We start from the raw sequence: 11171 nt of genomic DNA, 5'->3' as shown, positions 1-11171 counted from the left end.
AGTGGTAAATAAATTGTAAAACAATTCGTGTAAATTTTTGCATAATCACAAATAAATAGTTAAATAAAGACAGAAAACATTTAATAGGTCAACAAAGTTTTGATTTTTCATCATGTCAACACTTACTATTAATAATAATGTATTACAATAGTAATGTCCTGAGCGGGGTCGCTGCAAACTAGTTGAGTGTGTCTTTAAATAAATTAGATGAAAAGAACTAAGCAAATTTATATTCTCAGGATAACTTTTTTCTCAAATAGTATGATTTGGATTTGACGAATTACGAGTATTAAAACTGAAAAATAAATTGATTCTCTATTCATAAAATAAACGTCTTAGTTTCACGAAGCATTAGAAGATAGATGGTAAATAATAAAACTTTTGTTAATTTGTTTAATGGTGCATTATTATAAAGCAATGTTATACCTACGAGCAATGTTTTCCCACCCTGGTTAGTGTAATTCGATGGATATTAAACATTCTAAGAAAACTGTTAAATTTTATCTCAAAGCGTTGTTTGAAAAACAAATCAAAACATAATGTAATCCGGTCCAATATGAAAAGCTTTGACAATATTATATTTATGAAAACGAGTTTACAAGAAACTGTTTATAGCGTGGCCACTGCGTCTTTGATATTGGTTCGTAAATATAAATTGACGAAAATAACCCAGCTTTCGAAAACTTATCTTCTCCGCTCTGTAAGATTAGACTTTTACCTTATTCCTGCATTCCGACTTTTTGGGGGTTTTCAGGACTCTGCATCCCCTCCCATGGATTTATGGTCCCGGGTTCTCTTCAGAGCTTCTTTTGGCCACCGGGGACTTAAGCATACGTGAAGACATGTTTACTGTGTGCCCCAGCTCAACACGCTAACCAGCTGCACCGGGCTCAACACGCCTCTAGTGCAGTGTACCAGGGCTCAACACGCCTCTCGAATGTACCGGGCTCAACACGCCTCTAGTGCGGGGTACACCGGGCTCAACACGCCTCTAGTGCGGGGTGCACCGGGCTCAACACGCCTCTAGTGCGGGGTGCACCGGGCTCAACACGCCTCTAGTGCGGGGTGCACCGGGCTCATTACGCCTCTAGTGCGGGGTGCACCGGGCTCAACACGCCTCTAGTGCGGGGTACACCGGGCTCAACACGCCTCTAGTGCGGGGTACACCGGGCTCAACACGCCTCTAGTGCGGGGTACACCGGGCTCAACACGCCTCTAGTGCGGGGTGCACCGGGCTCACCACGCCTCTAGTGCGGGGTGCACCGGGCTCAACACGCCTCTAGTGCGGGTTGTCTGGGCTAACATGCCTCTAGTGCGGGGTGCACCGGGCTCAACACGCCTCTAGTGCGGGTTGTCTGGGCTAACACGCCTATAGTGCGGGGTGCACCGGACTCAACACGCCTCTAGTGCGGGGTGCACCGAGCTCAACACGCCTCTTGTGCGGGTTGTCTGGGCTAACACGCCTCTAGTGCGGGGTGCACCGGGCTCAACACGCCTCTAGTGCGGGGTGCACCGGGCTCAACACGCCTCTAGTGCGGGGTGCACCGGGCTCAACACGCCTCTAGTGCGGGGTACAACGGGCTCAACACGCCTCTAGTGCGGGGTACACCGGGCTCAACACGCCTCTAGTGCGGGGTACACCGGGCTCAACACGCCTCTAGTGCGGGGTGCACCGGGCTCAACACGCCTCTAGTGCGGGGTGCACCGGGCTCAACACGCTTCGAGTGCATACCACACCGGTGAGCCTACTGGCGGGGTTGGGCCCCCCAACCTACTGGAGTCTCCCAAGGATACACCATATACAGGGTGTTTCAGAATTCGTGTCGGATAATTTAGGGTGTTGTTCCTGGGTAAGAAACAAATCCAAATATCATATTTAAATTGACCGGAAGTCCTTAGTTACTCACACAGCCACCATTTTGTTTTTTAATTGTTTTCTAACAAATGGTAAGAGATACGAAATTGAATATTTTCTTTCGGCGGATACGATTCGCCCTATTCCGCATAATAATTTACGTGCATTTCTTATGGAAGGAGTACTTTAATGAGATATTAATTAAATAAGTAAAAACTTGTAATCTGTTTAACCAAAATTAACACGTTATATACTTTTCTTGTAGAAAATTTAATCTTCTTCCATTTTATAATTTAGTATAGTATACAAAAAGTTGATAATTTTCGAAATATAATAAAAAAACCCAAAATGCGTACCTTTACTCCTCCCCTTTCCCCCCTCCTTCCCCTGGCTCACCATCTAGGAGTCAGGACTTTTGATATGTTAACACCCTAAGCCCCCTGAACAAGATTCTGAAGGAATCACTTAGTTTCCTGCTCACGCACTCTACATCCACTTTTGGATCATTCATTGACTGGACTACTGGGGGAAGTCATTATTTATCTCAATAATTCAATCATAACATTGAAAGCTCGACTTACTTACTTTAACATGATTGTTTGCTTACTTTACATATTTTGACGAAGAGAAGAAATATTAAAAACAAAAATCGTTGTTATAAATGAAAATATTTTAAATCAGAAATAAAACATTAAAACCAAACAAAACACTCATGCCAACCAGGAAGAAATTCTTATACGTACTGCATCATGGAAGTTTACTATTGATTTTAATAGCAATTTAGGCTACTCTCCAATTAAATGAAGTTGAATATCTAAAAATGTAAATACATTGATTTAAGTGTTTATGTGTAAAATGTTAAAATTGCGATCGATCTCGGCCACTCACGCCCGTCATCGGAGACAGAAAGATGATGATGGATTACTGTTTTGATTATCTATTCAATTCAGAATAATTTTAGTTTTTACAATTTAAAAGGTAACTTACAGTACTAATTCATTTGCAAAAAATAATGTTATGTGAAACGGCATAGCTAGCAAAATTCCTCATAAAAATTGTATAATATTAGTGAATTATTTATTTTAAAATTGATTCCAACCAATATAGTTCTTTATGAAAATTTGGTCCTTTGTGTAATGTAAGGTATCTTCAGTATTTTCGTCGCATAAACTTTTATTAATTATAGTTGTTGTTACAAGAGAGAGCAATATAATAGTGAATCTATTGTGGGGGTAATGTAATGAAAACATTTCAGAATGTTCGTAGAATCGTAACATAACCTCTTTGAACGATTTGTTTGTTTAAACTTTCCTTATGAATATCAGTAATTCAGGGGTCGCGTATCATAACATCTATTTGCTTCATAGTCTGTTTTTAATTGCATTTCATTGCGTATTGGTATCTAACTTTTGGTAATATTGGTCTTGTAAATTAAAAAAGGTAATTTCTAAAAGAATATTATAATGATTTGAATGCGGTAATTGTGTTGCAGCCCAGCTTTCATTACATGGACTACGATGCTCTTCTCCCTTGTATTTATATTCTTATCAACAAAAATCATATTATTTTCAAGCATTTCGTCCATCACTCTAAAATATATAAATAATCTAATCTATATGTTTAAAGGTTTAAAACATCGTTTTGACAATAAATATAACTTTTATTATCTCACTTAATAGTTCTATTTACTTCCCGAAATGATTTCAAAATATATAATTGGACATTTAAATTTGTATTAAAATATAAAGCTATTCCATTTTTTTACAATGAGGTTGATTATAAGTTATGAATATTCTATAAATTAGTTTTGTGGTAAGGTTAAAGTTATTTGTGTTATAAAGTAAAACTGTAAATAACAAGTTATTTTTATATGTTAATTTTCCAAGGATGTATATTTTGTACTTTCTTGTTTCTTCCGTTCGGTCATGTCTCTGTTTGGATGCCAACGCTTTATCTACACAAAGTTCAATTGAAAGTATATTCTATCTTATTAAATCGGGGTTATGTTACACCAAAATGTGATTTCTTATTTTTGAGAACCTGGCAGTTTGCATTAGCAAATACATGGATTTTAGTATTCATCTTATCCATTTGTAAAGTAAGAAGCCAATTATGCATTTTTAAATTATTTAAAGCAATAGAAACAATCCTGTTTACTGTTTTAGTGCTCTATAAATCAGTGAGATTTTCAATTTTTTTTAAATCTCCAAGTCTGATTGATCTAGTCTATGGCCATTGAACTAGTTTATGGCCAAATTATTAATAGTTTTGTTCTAAAAATTTTATTTAAAGCAAAGAAACATGAAACTTTTTGTCCGTTGGTAATATACTAATAGATATTGCTAAATCTTGTTGAGCGCGACGGACGTAGTGGGTAGCCACGTCGTAGGTTCAAGTCCCGGTGGTGCCATCAACTTTACCAACACACCTATTACTATAGGAATTCATTGCACTTCATTCATTGATACATTGCACACACTGGCTTGAACACCATGTGGATGAGCAAATGTCATGTTAAAAGAGGCCTCGAACATCTTTACAAACTTTTAGTACAATTTTGGTTTGTTGGGCGTTTCGGGTATTTTAAAAATATGTCAACCATGTTATGAGAACTATTGTAAACATTAAACACAACAAAATAGTATATTTCATCACACCTTATAGTTACTCTTTTCGACCCGAGCACAAGTTTGACGATCGAGGCGAAGACGTGGTCGAAAAATGAGCTAGGGTGAAAAGATACCTTTTTGCCCATGTGATGTCATTTGTGTCATATTGCAACATTATTTGAAGAAACTATGTTACAAAACTAAAATATTTTTCTTTTAAATATAACCTCTCAAAACTACTTCTAACTTGTTATCAATTTAATTAGCTAATATATACAAATAGCTGTTCAGTGAGTGATTCAGTAGCTTCGTCTATTACGATTTTGTTTTTGTCTATTACGATACATTACAATAAAAGGTTGCAACTGAGTTGTCAACTGCTGATTTTTACTCCTTAAGGGCTAAACGATTTTTTTTCTCTCTAGAGAGTAAAAGTGCATGCATTAAAACGGATGTGCATGACAAAAAAATGGTAAATTATTGTTTGCTTGTTTATTCAGCACAAAATGGAATGCAAAGTGTTTCATCAGCTGTGAGATGAGACTGCTCTGTTTGCAGTGAAATATATTGCTTCATTTGACAACGTGTTCAGTTACCTGTAGGATTCAACCATTAATCAAACAAGGAAATTTTGCATCGAGATTTATCTAAAACTGCATCGGGTGATTCAAAATACGTTTTTTTGTTTTACTGATATGTCTAAAACAATTTGTAATCTAGTTAGATTTTGAAAACTGGAATCCCTTATATGGGGAGTCACATTAATATGATGAACTAATTATTACTATCACGAATCATAGTCCCAGTGGTAAATGTGCACAGTATAGATATACGGGTTTTTTCTCTCTTAGGATTGAAATTAACTATGCACTTGAAACTGTATGCAAGTGATCTAGCCAATGTTATCCTTAGTCAAGTTATACACAAATGTAAAAAAAGTAATTCCAATATCCGGAAATTTAAATTTTAACAAATATTAATATAAAATCTGGTCATTCAAAAGACTGTTTAAGCTTATTCATCGATCTCTACTAAAATAGAGATCGATGAGCTTATTATATAAGAATGAAAATATATTTTTGTAAAGCGTAAAGTGATGCTAATATATAAGGAAAATATTGTTATTTATAGCGAGGAATAATCACAAGCAATTTTTTGAAAGCTGTCCAAAGCTTCAGCCTTTTAATTTAAAAATCTATTTTTACTGAAAGCTCAGGAACTCTCTTAATGTTAAATTATTAATGATTCCATAAAATTCAATTCATACTATAATATTACTTAAAAAATATATTACAAAATTGGCAATCGTATTAATGTGAAATTCCAAAAGTAGTCATTCTTCGCCTTCCAACCAAATAACTTCCAATGACCGTATGTTATTGGATTCAATTGACAAATAAGAAATGATAAATATATCATATGTAAGAGCAGTATTATGAGAGTTGTGGAAGTTTGTGGTAGTGAACAACACAAATTAAGTCAATGATATATTGTAAAAAGTTAAAGGATCATAGGACAAAATCTGCAAAAAAAAAAATTTAAAACGAAGATGAAATGAAACAACGATTTAATGAGATGGAAACATTCATGTTTATTTAATTTTAGTTGTAATATCTGTCAAGCTCTTTTCGAAATTAAGTAAACAAGCATTCTGCTATCAAAACGCGAGGGACTCACATTCATGTAAGTTAACATATACATGAAAATATACTCATAATTGTATGTAACAAGAAAACTTCTGCACACAACACTTTTCGGAATTTTGCTTGACGTTGTATACGTTTTTGGCCGAATATAAAGTAATAAATCCTTCAGCTAATGCGATATATTTACACCAATACTGTTAACATTTACAATATGTTATTTTCACGTTCAAATTCGACGTTTCACGTCTTTTGGACACTCTGGTCGTCATTTGGCGTAATTTTGGAGACAGATAATTTGAACTAAATTCTTATTATATCCAATGAACAAAATCAAATGGCTTGGTGTGTTTTTTTTTCTGTTCAAAGGTTATTCAATCTGATTGTTAACTAATTATATACACCTTGTATTAAACATAGGAAAACTGTTTACGAAATTTCCTTCAAAGCACTGTTTGAAAATCAAATCTAATCGTTAATATAATCCGATCCAATATCAAAACCTTTGAAAGATTACATTTATGGCAACGATTTGTAAAGAACCTTTATGTCGTAGTTCCTGCATCTTTGATATTGGTTCGTAATAATAAACTGCCAGAAAAGTAAATAAGTTTTCGTACAACCAATCCCACCCACCTTGAGTCAAACTTGGTCCGCATACACATGCTTAGCTATCGTGCTATTTAATTGATGATTAAAAACAAACTATTTATTTCATTACTAGCTAACTTAATAAAAAGGTATGAGAAAAAATTGTAAAGTAATTGTAATAGTAACTAACTTAAAACGAGGTTAATTCCAATATAAGATGTATAAACTAAAGTTATGAATAAATATAAAATGTACAAACAAATAAAATATTTTTCAGTTAATAATTTTGAAGATCTTTTGAGTTACAACGGAAACAGGAAATTTGTCCAAGTAACTATTTTTTATCAGAATGTAATACATGAAAACCTATTTAAATCTTTCACCAGATGACTAAAAAAATTATGTTTTATAATTTATTCTAAAGAAATCTGACTTTACTCCATCCTTTGTGAGTATGAGCAACATTATTATTTTATATATTGGTACAAATGGGCTTTGTATAACGGAATAGTGTACATTATTTCCGTTTTAACGCATATTTTGATTTATTAGAGTGGTTTTTATTAGAATATTTAAAAAAGCAACAGTGAATAATGAAGAGTGAGAGTACTGAAATAAAAATATTTGAGTTCACAGCAGACTTTAACGTGACCCATGGTGTAGGGTTGGTTGTTTTAACTTAAAAGAATATGTATTTGCTTAGGTCTTGTAAATACATCTGTATAATGCTACTCTTAAGTATGATAAAACATTAAGTTACTCAAGCAACGTGTAAAATGTGATTTAAACCTAGTACTCGAGCCTAAAAATACTTAGAATTAACAATTAAACATATTCAACGTGACTATACAAAAATGTATCACAAAAATATCAACTAAATCATCAGAAATAGTATTCTAAACCGTTGGTGCCATTGGCTTAAACTAAATTGTCTTTAATAAATGGCGGGTTGTTGAACATTATTGCATATACTGTATTATTAATTAGACTGTCGATTATTATTTTAGGATGGTTTTATTTTTTGTAAAGATAGTCATACATAAAATTATACTATTAAACAGTGTTAATTTACAACACATCTTGTTCCTTAAAGCATAATGCATGTTGACTTGGGAGAACTCTCGTTGATGAAGAATTTAAATGCAAATTAATTTATGTTAATTAATTTAAATTTTGAGGGTTTTTAAATTTTTAATCATTCGATTGAACAGATGGTTGAGACGATATCACAACTGACTAATAAGTTACATTTTTTTGTATATGCCTTGAGTTATGGACAAAACAAAAAGGTAACTCAGTTAAAAAGTTCTTGAAACTTGGTAACATTACTAATTTTGACTAATGCCAACGATGTCGTCGGTTTACGCCCGGTGTCGAACCTCTTACTTATCAGAACAGTTTGCTTGTGTTCTGTACCGGCTTTAAAGCTTGATAAGTTCCTCCACAGCGCAAGGCTCGTGAGAATCTTGCATACATAATTAATTTGGAAGGGGTTATTTTGTGGACCAAACCCTTCCTAGAGTTTTTAATGTATTTTGACGGTTTTGTGTAATTTTAAAGATCTCACTCTGAAACTGTGTTATCCCTAAAATTAGCTTAATTAATCGTAAGGGCTTTGGCCAGTGACCCTCAGAGTTATTATGTTAAACCTATTGAATAATAATTTTGAAATAATTGTTCATTTGTTTGTTCTTAATTAGGAGTATTTTAACTTCCATATGCGGTTATCATTTGTGTATCTCTTTGTAAGCACTGATATAATAAAACTTCTAAACAGTGATGTGATGAACTCCAGGATACAAGTTCACGTTTTTTGTGAAGTGTAACAGAGAGTATCAAGTAAGCACATCCCAGTGGTCTTTAGTGTCTCGTATATCTGTGATGAGTGATGAGGTAAACCGACTAAAATTAATCATCATTCACAACTGAAGGAATTCAAATATTATACATCGACAGGCTGCAACTACCACACCCACAGAGCCTGAGGGCTCAATTTTTTTGGGATTCCTGTACAGATAATAAACATAGATAAATACATACCGATGCTTAATGTGAAACTGGTGTGTGCATACCTTCAATTTGAGACCTCAATCATGAAAATCGGTCGGTTAGAAGAGCTAAACGAACTTGGAAAAGAAAAAAAATAAATTTAACTCCCTTAAGAAATTCATAGGGTGCAAAATTTAATTTACTTATAAGCCGAGTGGGACTGTTGATAAATATATCCCGATGCTTGATAGGAAATCTGTGCGTGCATACCTTCAATTTGAGACTTCAATCATGCAAATCGGTCTGGTAGAAGAGGCAAACGAACTCGGAATAGAAAAACTAAACTTTCAAATATATAAGATGACAAAACGTTTTGTTCATCCCGAATACATGTGTAACGAATTCCTCATCGGGTGTGAGATGAAAGTGTATAGATAACAGCAAAACAAATTGCTTCATTTGTCAACATGTTCAGTTACATGTAGAATTCAAACATTTATCAAACAACGACATATCACATCTAGATTTATCTAACATTATATTCAGAAGTTTTTGAAATGATTTCTTTCAGTATTACTGAAAATTACGAGTTTTGTTCATGACTTGCAAGCAACTATGTTATGGAAAGCAATGCTAGATGCTATGTAACAAATTAACCTGTTCAGTTAATTAAATCTATACTGTATTAGGAATGGTAACTGCATCCAAGATTTCATTCCGATTTTTTATATATTAGAATTGAGATTTGTAGATAACTTTATATTACAGGAAGGTAATCTAACTAACCACATTCCTTGATAAAAATGTCCCCTCAACGTAAAAGGTAAATGATTCATCCGGTCATTTTAATTTTTAAAACCGTCAAGTAATCCTGCATATACAACTATAAGCATATAGGAATACCACAGTATCGTCTTGGAGATTATAATGTCATGGAAAAAAGAGAATGGCAAGTTAAATACATATTTATTAAGGCTTAGTTGCAAGCAATACTTAAAAACTATCATTGATCTTGATGATTTTGATGAATCAAAATCAGCTTAGCTCACGTGAGAATTCAGAAATTAGTTCAAATTATTGTAAACTAACATAAAGCGAATTACCTACAAGTACAAAATTGTATGTGCTATATCAACTAAACGTTTATATGCTATCTAAAAGTCATGAAACTCTTTTATAGTGATGCAATATTTCTTCACTCCCACGCCAAAAACATTCCATCCCAAGAGAAGAGTAAACATAGTTTATTTTCTAGGATCAAAAACTCATTAAAAACATCTTAAAAATTTGTAGAGTTTATACAACTTTAATTTGACTAATTAAACGTGATTGCCTTCAGGAATATCATTGAATATAAAGCGGTAACAAAATTTATCGTTTTTGTAATATAGACTTTTAACGTTAAGTAGGATAGAACATTTTGATACGTTTTGCTTTGCGAGTTACATACATGTTTACTCAACTATCGCTTCTTTAATTTAATCTTGATTCTCAATAATATAAAAAATGATTTAAGAGTTACGGATTAAAAGGTAAAGGTAGGAAGTGTAGTAAGTTCGTTAAAAGGGAATGACAGAGGTTTAAAGGTAAATTAGTAAAAGGATTCTTTAAAAGTACAATAAAAGGAAATCTGTTTCATCGGATAATTCAACTAACTTTCTAAGATGTCAATAATTGAATTAGCTTAAGGGTCGGTGAATATATCGCATGCTATTTTCAAAGCTCTTATTATGCTTAAGCCAAGTTCCCACCCATATTGTTCATATAATATAGCCATTTCATGTCTACTTTGAATAGCCCAACTATAAATTGCATCTGAGATCAGAATAGATCCAGCTGAGCATCAAATCAGCAAAAAGAAAGCTAAAGGCGGCGCTATAATCAATATTAGTGATTCAGATGATTATGGTGATGTAACAAACAATATTCAGTTTAAAAATCTATCAGGTTTTTGCTGAACTCCTAAGATAACTTTGTGGAGGCAATATCCTGGTAATAAATTGCAGTTTTCCTCGAGTTTTGCAACAACATAAAATAACTTTGTGTGTGCCGTATCAGCCAATAAACTGAAAAATGTTCCCCTACGATGCTGACTTGTTCTCGCTGATGAAACATAAATATACTTTATCTTTTGTTATTTACCGTGTACGAAAACAGATGATATTTACTTGACCCCATACTGTGACATAACCTAAACCTTAAATAATCTTTTCGCCTTTGGCAAGATGATTAGTAATATATACAGGGTGTTCCTAATCAACCTATTCCGCCTTTGTGGGAACGTTCCTTTCATAGAAACAAACTGATGCAATATAACCGTGTGCCTCATAGTTTCAGTCTATATGCTCATATGTGTTTTTTTTTTACAAATTACCTTATACTGTAGCTTCAACTTAGAATCTGTAAATTTGGTACAGACATGTTAAACTACGCCACAATAAACTTACAAAGAAATACATTTTTTTAATTTTTCACCATTTGAAA

The sequence above is a fragment of the Macrosteles quadrilineatus genome, unplaced genomic scaffold (assembly GCF_028750875.1).
Source record: "Macrosteles quadrilineatus isolate MER2022 unplaced genomic scaffold, UCM_ALF_1.0 Scaffold_8__2_contigs__length_117827958, whole genome shotgun sequence".
NCBI classification, from domain to species: domain Eukaryota; kingdom Metazoa; phylum Arthropoda; class Insecta; order Hemiptera; family Cicadellidae; genus Macrosteles; species Macrosteles quadrilineatus.
The sequence above is the reverse complement of the archived record's forward strand: the minus strand, read 5'-3'. Positions refer to the sequence as shown.